The sequence below is a fragment of the Arachis ipaensis genome, chromosome B05, assembly GCF_000816755.2.
Source record: "Arachis ipaensis cultivar K30076 chromosome B05, Araip1.1, whole genome shotgun sequence".
Classification (NCBI taxonomy): domain Eukaryota; kingdom Viridiplantae; phylum Streptophyta; class Magnoliopsida; order Fabales; family Fabaceae; genus Arachis; species Arachis ipaensis.
The window spans coordinates 30,270,381-30,282,572 of NC_029789.2; the positions used below are offsets into that span (position 1 = coordinate 30,270,381).

The following is a 12,192-nucleotide window of genomic DNA, read 5'->3' on the forward strand; positions in this document are numbered from 1 at the left end:
ATTTTATTGTTTAATCATATTATTTTTATTATTATCTAAATTTTTGTTTAATTTTATCTATTTTTTGCTTATATATTTTAATTGAGCTATTCTATCATATCCTATTAATTCTGGTACCTAAAAGTAGTATTAGAACTTTAGGTTCTTAATCTTTCACTGTAAAAGGACAAGTTGGTGTCAGAACCATAATAAAAAAAAATTTAAGATTGAAAATTTTAATGGGAATAAATTTTTTTTTTTTGGAAACTGAAGGCAAGCCTATACCAGCACTTCTGATAACAAATAGAAACACTACAAGAAAGTTTTAGAATAGCGACCGATTTTAGTGACCAATAAAATCGGTCGCTATTAGCAACCGATTTTACGACCAATCAAAATTTTTTAGAAAAAAAATGTTGATTGCTAAATCGGTCGCTAAATTTCAATTAGTGACCACCCACTCTTGGTTGCTAAAATCGGTCACTATTTTTTTTATTTAGTAACCGAATTAGCAACCAAAACAAAAAATAGCTTTTTTTGGGGTCCGTTGATGACTAAATTGGTCGCTATTTTTAATTTAGCGACCGATTTTGTGACCAATATAAAAAGAAGCTTAACAATTGTTGGTCGCTAAGAAGTTGGTCACTAAATCGGTTGCTAAGTGTTAAAATAGCAACCGATTTAGCAACCAACTCTAAAATGCTGCTTTTAAAGTAGTTGGTCGCTAAGATAGCGGTCGCTAAATCGGTTGCTTGGGGATAATATAGCAACCGATTTTAGCGACCAACTACAAAATTATGGGTTAGAACAATTGGTTACTAAATCGGTCGCTATTGTAATTCTTAGCAACCTAATTTGCGATCACTAAAAAATAAGTTATAAATTAATTGGTTATTAAATCGGTTACTATTCTTTTTTTGACTAATCAATATATTAAACAAATTAACTTTCAACGATGTTTTGGACAAGATTCGGGGAAGGCTAGCCAGCTGGAAAGGAAGATTGCTTAATAAGGCAGGCAGACTCTGTTTGCTCAACTCGGTAGGGACTGCGATTCCTACTTATCACATGCAAGTATCTCTCTTCCCTAAAGGGGTAACTAATAAGATAGAATCCATGATGCGAAACTTTCTATGGAAGGGTCAAGCTGATGGTAGAGGCCTGAATCTAGTTAACTGGAAAGTGTTGGTCACTCCTAAGAAGTTTGGAGGTCTGGGAATTAGAGATCCTTTTTGTGCCAATATTGCTCTTCTTGAAAAACTAGTTTGGCAACTTTTTCACCATCCCAACAAGCTATGGGTTCAACTGTTGACGGAGAAATACCATTCTTCTAAGGATGATTGTTTTAGTCGGTCTCGAGGAAGTGGATCTTATGTTTGGAAGAGTATATCAATAATTTACAAGATTGCTCTGGGTTTACTGATCCTTTGGTGTTAAAAATCCGAGATATCATGTCTTGGAAATGGCGTGCTGATCTTCGGTTGATCTTGAGAGATGCAAATACAGTAGCAGACATCATGGCAAAGACTGCAATGAGGACTATTTCTCCCCAAGTGGAGCTTCCATTACCTTGGAAGGAGTTTGAGAGTAGTATTCAACGGGACTGCCTTTCTTAAGCAGTTTCTTGTCTTTTTTTTTCTTTCTTAGTTTTTGTTTATTTTCTTTTAAGTCACCAAAAAAAAAATAAATTAAAAGAAAACAACGTTGGAACCCTAATTTACACTGAGCTCTCTCCTCACAGTGTCCCTCTCGCCGCCTCCCTCACTCTCCGGCGAGTCCTGGTCGGCGCCGTTCTTGTTAGCGACATTTTCGTCGGTGCCATCTCACCTCCTCGAGTCTTTATCATCGTCTGCCTCCTCGCCACATTCTTCCTCTACTCGTTTAGCCATTATCGCAGATCATCGCATCCCCGTCCAAATCTGTTGTTGCTTGCATCGCGTCGTTCTTTTCTCAACGCCGCCTCCTGTAGTAACTTCTTCTCCGATAACAGCAGTCTTCCGGTTAAGCAGATTTTCTCCTTCAATCAAGGTACTTCATTTTCATATTTCTAATTTTGATTTTTCACTATAATTCCAGAAAATTTCTCACTATTTTTATTTTGATTTTGATTTGTTTTTATGTATTAGGATATTAATTAAGCCTCTATAATCTGCTGCTGCTTATCTATTTCTCTGTCTTTTTGCCTATTATATATGTGCTTTAATTTCAAATTATTAGCTTTGTTGCAGATCGTTGCATCACCGTCCAGATCAACCGTTGCTCATCGTCCGAATCCTCCGATAAAACTGATAGGTATATAATTTTTTATTTTGTACTATTTTTGTTGTTCTTCACTTTTGACGTTATTTTCAAATTATTTGCATTATGCAGTTTTTAATTTCTGATTTTTGTTTTTAATTCATGTACATATTAGGTCAAATTTTAGGTACGCACTTTCTTTTTGAGGAATCGAGTTCTAGGGAGACAATCAATTTTTCGTGTTTGTTGCTATTTGGATCGGATTGGTAATTAGAAAACCAATAAATCATTAGTTGAAATTGGACTACTTGTTTAGCTTACTATGAAGCTCTATGTTCTAGTGTTCTTAGGGATTGGATATGAATATTTAATTTTTATAAGATTAAGAATTGACTCGTTGACACTTAGCAAAGTCTGTTTTCAAATGGAGGATTGAGGATTAAAGATTTAAGTCCTAAACAAGGCAATTAGTTAGAGAATTCTCTTAATTGTTATAGTGATTTAGGGCTTAAATTAAATCATACAGGAGTAGGACCAAGCATGAGAAATAGACAGCATAATTCTAAATCAAAATGAAATTTATAAATTTTGAAACTTTATTCATGTTGATTGTACTTGCACAAACCATTAGCTTCTTGCAAATTTTTTTCTTTCTCACTAGCATAAACTATTTGCATAGACAATTAGTATTAGGCTCTGGCAATTATATTTCTTTTTCTATTTCATTGGCTCTGTTTATTCTTCGTACTATGTTACTAAAATGTAAACCCTTTTTTTGGTATGAAGCTAGGCCCTTATTGCTCTTCGTTTTCTTTTTTACCTTTCTTTATAAAATTTGCTATAATATAAATTTCTTTTTCGGTATTTACTTATTATTACAATATTAGTTAAAAATGATTATGGAGAAGAACAAAGTCCAGATGCAGATAATGAAGAGGCATCACAAGACTTAATTAAACTTCCTGAGTGGTTGTGCCCATAAGAATTCTAGAGGAACAAACTCTGAGGTTATTGAATTCGTTGTAGAAATGTGAACTATGAATTAAGTACTTTTTGTAAGTTATGCTGGGCTGTAATCTGAATGGCTATGCATAGTTTAGTTTGATGCTTAACACTTCTAAGAAAATGCTAGATGTTACAAATGTTGTTGCATGGAAATAATATACCATGAGAAATTGTTCATAGTTTTAGCTTGATTCTGAGTTAGTTTCATAGTTAGATCCACTCTAAAATGGGAATTATTCATGACTTAGATTAGTTTTATGTCTCAAATATTTCTCAAATTAACTAATTAATGCATTTCTTAGTGTTTTCTTAATTAATGTTCTGCTTGTGATTATTGCATTAGTTGAGTTTGTCATAGGAAGCTAATGAAAACTTGGATAAAGTGGTGACTCTTGCTAAAGACCTTCAAACTGAGTTTAGGTATAGTGTTAGGTATTTTTTTATTTACATTTCTTTTGTTTTTTATTTCAGTTCTAGTTTTAGATGTGAGTTTGTAATTTCCTTTGTTCTTCACTGGATTATTTCATTTGTAATTTCTTTTGTTCTTCACTGGATTATTTCAGTAAAATTTGCATCTGTTATGAATCATTTTTACTGAATTGTTATGTCTTTATATTGGAGTATTGTATTTTTTGGGTGATTTTTTTTTATCACTATTAGGGACAGAATTTGAATTGAGAATTTGAGATAGGAATGCTATTGTATGCACCCGAACATTGGCTATTGAAGCAAGGGAGAAAGTTGCACTTTACGAGCCAGACAAGGAGGCATGGAAAAGGGTCGGCCTTAGTTTTCTCAAGGGTTTTTTCCACTTTATGTAAATGAATTTTTTTTTTTTTTGCTTTTTTGTTCATACATGTGGGGCCATTGGCTATAAAGTCATCAATGTACATTTGGATTGTGAATCATAAATTTAATGTATTTATGAATTTTGTCTCTTTTAATTTCTATATTTCGATATGGATATTGTGAATATTTTTGGTATTTATTTAAAAATTTGATCTATGTTTGATTCTTTTTATATTTTGGTGAAATATAATTATTTATAAAAAATCAAGTTCTAATAGTGGTATATGTGAAATTAGTAAAAATCTATAAAATCAGTATTAGTGACCGATTTAGCTACCAATTTTAGATTTTTAGATTAGACATTAGCGACTGATTTAGCAACCGATTTTATTAGTGATCGATTTAGCAACCGAAAAATTGGTCGCTATTTAGCAACTGATTTTCTCAGCGACCAATTTAGCGACAAAAAAATGATCGCCATTTAGCGACCAATATCGTTTGGTAATAGTTTGGTATCATTGGTTGAAAATCGGTTGCTAATATCGGTCGCTAATCATTAGTGACCGAAGTTGGTCGCTATTCTTAAATTAGTGACCAAGGTTTTAGCAACCACCAGAATCGGTCGCTAAATCGGTCGTTATTCCAGTAATTTCTTGTAGTGAAAGAGATTGATGAAAACGTCGTTGCCAATTTACACTTGGCTATGGTAGATTCTATACTATAAAACATCTTAGAGAATAAGATAGCAAAGAAGATTTGGGAAGCACTTATTAGGTTATACAAGGTAAAATCACTTCACAACAAGATATTCATAAAAAGGAGTCTCTATATTTTTCTTATGAGTGAATCTACAATTGACATCCATCGAATGTCAAATTATAGAGAATGAATGTGCTAAGCTTCTTCTCCAAAGTTTACCATACTTGTGTGATCAACTTATCATCAACATCACAAATAAAGATAATCAAATAGAGAGCTTAAAGCAAATAGAAATTTTGTCGGTGATAAGAGGCAGATCAAAGCAACATGGCTCTAGTGGGAGTCAAAGTTGTGGTAGATTAAAGTATCAAAAGAAGAACCTTACTTTTTATAATTGTGGAAAGAAAGAACACTTGACGAAAGATTGTTGGTTCAATAAGAAGAGTACAGAAAAACTACTGAAGCAGCCACCGCATATGGATGTGTTCTGAACACCTCTAATGATGGAGATGTCTTATGCGTCGAAACTGCAAGTGATCATTAAGGCAACAAACCACTAGCTAATATTTGGCTATTGGATTGTGCAACAACATATCACATGATTCCACATCACAAGTGGTTTAGCACTTATGAATCTATTTCAAAAGGATCTATACTCATGGAAGATGATCATGCCTTAGAAGTTGTGAGAATTGATACCATTAAAATTAATATGTTTGATGGTTCCATCTATACAGTTCAAGTATAAAACATGTGAATGACTTGAGGAAAAATTTATTGGCTGTTAGGCTATTGGATTCTCAAGCGTACGAGATCAATATTGAAAGTGGATCGTTGAAGGTGACTAATGGTGCTCATGTGATGATGAAAGCAAAATGACTATCAACCAATTTATACTTGCTTTCTGTAGATACTATTTGAGATGCAAAGGCATCAGTAGCATCTGCAAATCAAGAAGACACAACAATGTTATGGCATCGCAAACTAGACGACATGTTAAATGCAGTCTACAAATTCTTGCAGAACGTAATCTACTTCTGGGGCTCAAAACAGTGAATCTACCTTTATATGAGCACTATATGACAAGCAAGCAGCATAGATTAAAGTTTGAAAGGTCCACTATTAGAAGAAAACACATACAATAAGGAGCAAAGTATTTTGTCTCTTTCATAGATGATTACTCACGAAGAGTGTGGGTGTTTCCCATAAAAAAATCAGACGTGATTCTAGTATTCAATGAGTTTAAAGCAAAAATAGAGCTTGAAACTAGAAAGAAAATAAAATGCTTGAGGACAGACAATGGAGGAGAATACATTGATGGTGATTTCATTGCATTTTGCAAGTATGAGGGTATTCAGAGGCAATTCACAGTTACATATATACCTCAGAAAAATAGTGTTATAGAGCAAATGAACAAAACTATTCTACAAAGAACTTGAGCTATATTGTGTACTGCAGAATTAGCCAAGTCTTTCTGGATAAAAATAGTTAAAACAACTTGCTACGTGATTAACCGATAGCTATCAATAGCAATTGGATTGAAAACACTAATGGAGATATGGCAAGATAAGCCACCCGATTATTTTTCTCTACATATGTTTGGATGTCCTGTTTATGTGATGTTTAATGTCCAAAAAAGAACAAAGTTTGATCCTAAATCCAAAAAGTGTATCTTCTTGGACTTTGCTGATAATGTAAAGATGTCTCGTTTGTAGGATCCCATTACTTGCAAAATTATTATTAGTAGAGATGTTATATTTGGCAAAATGAGCTGTAAAAGGAGTAAGAAAATAATAGCAGCACAGAAAAGAACTACTACAATATAGATGCACAATAAATTTGGAGAAAAAGACTCTTTTGGAGTAGAATCATAGCAAGTTGAACAAGAACTAGTTGAAGTTCGCCGAACAACACATGAACTAAGAAGACCATCATGGCATGCCGACTCTATCATGACTTTCCATGATACATATTGTTTTGTTATCGAAGATGGAGAACCATCAATTTTTCAAAAGGCCGTAAAAAGTCCAAATTCTTCTTTATGGATGGCAATCACGCAAAAAAAAAAAAACGAAAGCATTACATAGAGGCAAACACAAGATGTGGGAGTTTTATCCATTCCCAAGAAAAGCCATCGATAACAAATGGGTCTACAAAATCAAGTGTTACAATCACGACCAAATAGAATGTTATCATGCAAGACAGGGGTGAAAAAATTTTCTTAGAAAAAAGGTATTGATTTCAATAAAATATTTTTTTAGTAGTTGGAATCTATACAATTAAAGTAGTTCTTGCTATATGTATTGCATATGATTTACATAGAGCAATTAGATGTAAATAATATTTTTTTTCATGGTGAACTTGAAGAAGAGATATATATAATCTAACTAGAAGGTTATGAAGAACAAAGAAAAGAAACTTGTTTGCAAGTTAACTAAATTTCTGTACATCTTAAAGTGGACGCCAAGATGTTGGTATAAGATATTTGATTCCTTCATTATTAGCCATGAGCCCATGATTACAACAGACTTCACTCAGACCATTGTACATATTGCATGAGGTCGTCTAATAATAATGATTTTATTATTCTGTTGTTGTATGTGGATGACATCTTGGTAATAGGCCCCAACAAATATTGTGTCTAGAAATTAGAGGCGCAGTTGGCTATGGAGCTTGATATAAAAGATTTTGGACTAACAAACAAGATTTTAGGGATGTAGATTTGTCGAGACAGAAAAATAGGAAGATTTTGCTATCCCAAGAAAATTATTTGAGGAATGTCTTATGGCACTTCAACATGTAAGTGTGTAAGCTAATATTTAGCCCACTTTTTGTCAATTTTAAATTATCTTCTGAGATGTGTCCTAGCAGTAAAGCAGAGCAGATAGAAATTTCTTGAGTACTATATTCATTTGAAGTGAGAAATTATTTGTACCAAATTAGATATCACTCAATATGTTAGGATGGTTTAGCAGATTCATGGCACAAATCCAGGAAAAGAGGAAGAGGATCCTGAAATATATCAAATGATACTCTAATGTCACTTTATATTTTGGAGGATTTGAACTTACCATCAAAAGTTATGTTGACGCAAGTTATGTGTTCACACTTGTAGGAGGTGCAGTAAAATAGTTATCAAAATTACAAACTATTGTGGCGCTATCAAGTATCAATCGTATAAGGAAATAACTTAGTTGCCAAAGATAATGGAGGGATTCGGACACAAACAGGATATGATTCCAGTATTTTGTGATAGTCAGAGTAGTGTCTTGCACATTGCAAGGAATCCAACCTTTCACTTAAGAACAAAACACATAGGCGTTTAATATTATTTTGTGCATGAAATAATAGACGAAGTAAAAGTGGATATGTAAAAAATTTACACCAGTAATAATCTTGCAGATATCATGATAATATCAATTAATACAAATAAATTTGATTAGTGCAGATTTTCTCTTAGCCTATTAAAATATAGAAGCATGCATGGATATAATAATATAAAAAAATGAGTTAGTTAAAAAATCTCAAAATTAATTTTGAGAGGGAGATTATAAAAGTATCAAAGTTAATTTTGGCAATTATTAATACATGACTATGAAATTTAAGTAGAAGACTTTAGAATTAAATATTTAGCCAAATTGATATTAAAGGAGCAATGTTTGACTTTTGTCAAACAACTCATGCATGTTGACACCAAGTTTCAGCTTCTTAGTAGCAAATATAAAATTGAATATCAAAAAGTTAGTTGACTACTTTCTAGCTTTAAATTTCCTTTTGATAATCACAAGAAGTTTTTAATCTTTTTTGTCATCATAGATGTAACAATTTACTATTCATTACCTTATGCTTAAGTCATAATTTAATTATGGTTTGATGTTACGACACATGACTCGGATATAAATACTTATGTATGAAAAGAAATATTAAACTAGAAGCCTGTAAGAGGATTTAAACTTCGGATAAAAGACAATTCGTCGATCGTTCACACTCGATAAAATATATAAGTGCGTTGGAAGAAAGGTAGATAATTAAAAACTTGAAGAAAGAATAAGAGTAAGAGACATATATAAGTATATAAAAATATCTACTAGTCTCGACTCGCGAAGATTAGACCGGCTAGAGTTACCACAATGAAACAGTTTGATAAACATACCCTATCTCTCCAAAATACATCATAAGCCTCTAAAGACAAGTTTTCATAATAAATACATCATATAAGTTCTTTTCCAAAAGGATGAGAGAATCTAAATTCAAAATAGAATAAAATATCTTCTTCACTGTCTTTCACATAAACCTCCCGCTCATTGAGGAGCGTCGGGACCTGCATCTGAAAAGTAATAATTTCCACAACAGGTGAGAACATCATCCTTTACAGGGTTCTCAGTAGGGCAATAATTCTAAATAGAGACTATGTAAAACTACATGAACCTACTAGACAATCCTAATCTCCAACATCTCATTGATTCAAGCATAGGGGTCTCACTAAACCAAAAATAGGATAATTAAACTAAGCGTACCACTGTACTAGAAATTTATAATCTCAGTCCTTCACAACACCTCTTAGCCTTCCTTTTTTTCAATATTACAGTCTATCAGCATATGATTCAGCAACTCAGGATCGAAACTCAATTATCCACAAACCTCCAACCACCACGTTCTCATCAAGAACAACCCTCAGCGTCACCACTGTCAGCATGAAAGATCTCTCAATTGTTCAAACACATACAAAGCAATACAAGTAGAGAGAACACATAAAGTAATTGGATCAAATAGCATATAGATACGGTTAATCAAGAAGGCAAACCAAATACAAGATGCACACTTAAATAATACATACAAATGCAAATTATGCATGTCTGTCCTATGGCCAATGAACTCATCTGTCGGTTATATAGCCAAACCCAACATGTCTGGTAGCGAACCTTAGATAGTCACTCAGTGCGTGCAACCCCAGGGGAAATTCACTTCCCTTGGAGGAATTATCCGAAAAGGTCTAAGTGTTCGACCACATCTTGCGACAGAGGGTCAACAAATACCAACCCGGAGGAAGCGGGACAAAACCACAATATTTGCGTCTACTCGGGAAGCTCAATCTCAACCCGGAGTAAGTGGGACGAATCTCTACATCTACTCGGAGAGCTCAAATCATCTCAACTAGGAGCAAGTGAGGCGAAGAACACTCTTGTATCTACCTAGGGAGATCAAATCATCTCAACCTGGAGTAAGCGGGGCAAACTATACCTTTGCATCCACCCAGAGAGCTCAAATAATTTCAATCAAACTCTTCTTTTTTACCCAATCATGCCAACTCATCCTCTTCAATTACTTCTAATTCATTCTAATCTCAACATGGAGCAAGTGGGGCGAACCACTGCATCTATCTGGAGAGCTTAAACACATATCAATTGATTTTCAATCACATACAATTCATCAAAATCATTATCGCCCTCAATCATATCTCGACCTCTCAAGTATTCATAGATATACATATACACATAATCTTTGTAATCATCATCTCATTTCAATAATATTTACCCATTATTAATATAAATCTTCCACTCCACAATCTCCTTTAATATCAATTTACCCATTCAATATGTTCGCACTCATTTCAAAGTCTAAAAACTAGCTATCAGACCTTAATTGGGGCTTATGGGGGTTTAAAGTAGATTGGATAGGTTAAAATATTTAAAAACATATTTTCTAAAAGCATGGTGGTCTTGCGTACGCATGCCTCATGCATACGCACAAGTCCACTTTTGCACTCACGCATGGTATTCACATGGTACTCGTAAGAAATCTTTTAAATTTTGGAATGCCCATCATGCGTACACATGATCTCAAAATTCTGCAACTTCTACAAAATTCAATTTTGAAACCAGATTTTCAAACGTTCATAACTTTTTTGTTAAAAATGATTTTTCGTCTGTTCTTCGAACGTCATAAAATAGACAAGCCCAATTTTCATTTAAAACAAGTTCCACAGAATTCAGAAGTTCAAGGGCCAAGTTATGGCCCATCGAATGTCATCAAAAATCCATTTTACCCAAAAATTTTTGCATAACAATTTTCACCAATTCCAGTTCCGATTCAGTTCAAAACCATTCCAATACCACTTCTAAACTCCCTCAATATACATTTATCAATTCTCTACTTTTTCTAATCATTCAACACCCATTTAATCAATTTCTCAAGACAATCTTAATATACACACTCATACAAACAAAATTCACAACCAATCATCATCAAATATCTCATTCTCATACAACATTTCATGCCACTTACCTCAATGTACCACATAGAGAATTTCTCACCCTACCATGGCCTTCGGCCCAAATCCACATCTATCACCTTTATAAAAATCAAACCACATTTCATTTCAACACAATTTCAATCATACCAACATATATTATAATGTCCAATTGTAACAACAACGCATAACACTTCTCAATTCATCCCAAAACTCATTATTATCATTCTCAATTTTATACCAAAATACATTAACTAACACAATACTCATACTAACCATTATTCAAGTATATCAACAATCAGGGCAAGTAACCTAGATTTTCAAATAGCCTTACATAATACCTAGTCAAAACTACAACATATACCTTAATGTCGCAATTCCAAACTTCCAAACTTTCCTTTCCCAAGTTCCACAAAGCCAAGCTTCTAATTACTCAATCTAACACCGTATCATATAATGTGGCACAATATCAAAATTAAGGCTCATAATAATTGATGAACCAAGAGAGAAAAAGAGTTTTTTACCTTTACCTACTGAAATTAGTGATGGAACACAAGTTAGAGAACTCCTATAACATCAAAATCACAAAAAATCCTCAATACCGAAACTCAAACACGAAATTATCTTTGAATGAGAAACTGGAGCTGATATTTTGAGTTACTCACCAAACTATTTAGATAGAATTGAAGAGGATTCCGAGATGAACACATGGCCACAAATGACTCGTCAATCAGAGCTCTGGAACAAAAATTATGGAGATTTAAAGGTGATGGAAGTTAAGGTTTTATTTCTCCACTCTCTTCTCTCTTCACCACCAAGCCTCTCTCTCAAAATAGGGATATTGGTGCTGAATTTCATTAAGTTATAGACATATATATATGTGTGGGTTTGGGCGTTGGGTCTAATATGGATCCGGTTGGTGATTTTTGGCTCGTTTAGTCCAACTTTGCACTAAAACCTTTAAAATAAATGTCCGAATTTTTACTCTAAATATTTTTCTTGTCATTTTGACAGTTTTGTTTTTCTTATAGTATCAGACAGATTTAAGTCGGTACAAATAATTTTAACACCAATACGCGTTTTTCTCAAAATAATTATATTTTCGCGCTTGATTTAATTTTCTTAATTGAAATTTTGCTTTTAAATTTCTATATTGTAAATTCTAATAATATTTTTACATATTTCAGGCATCTTAATTTCAATTAACAAAATTTTAATTAATTAGTTTATTT

The 12,192-nt window shown here is 33.2% G+C and overlaps 1 long non-coding RNA gene across 1 annotated transcript; it reads right to left on the minus strand.

The window, feature by feature from the left end:
- On the minus strand, positions 8,752 to 11,786 carry LOC110262797. The gene is made up of 2 exons (XR_002347796.1): positions 11,626 to 11,786; positions 8,752 to 11,528 (listed from the first exon to the last, which is right to left on the minus strand). It is a non-coding gene; the product is annotated as an uncharacterized LOC110262797 (long non-coding RNA).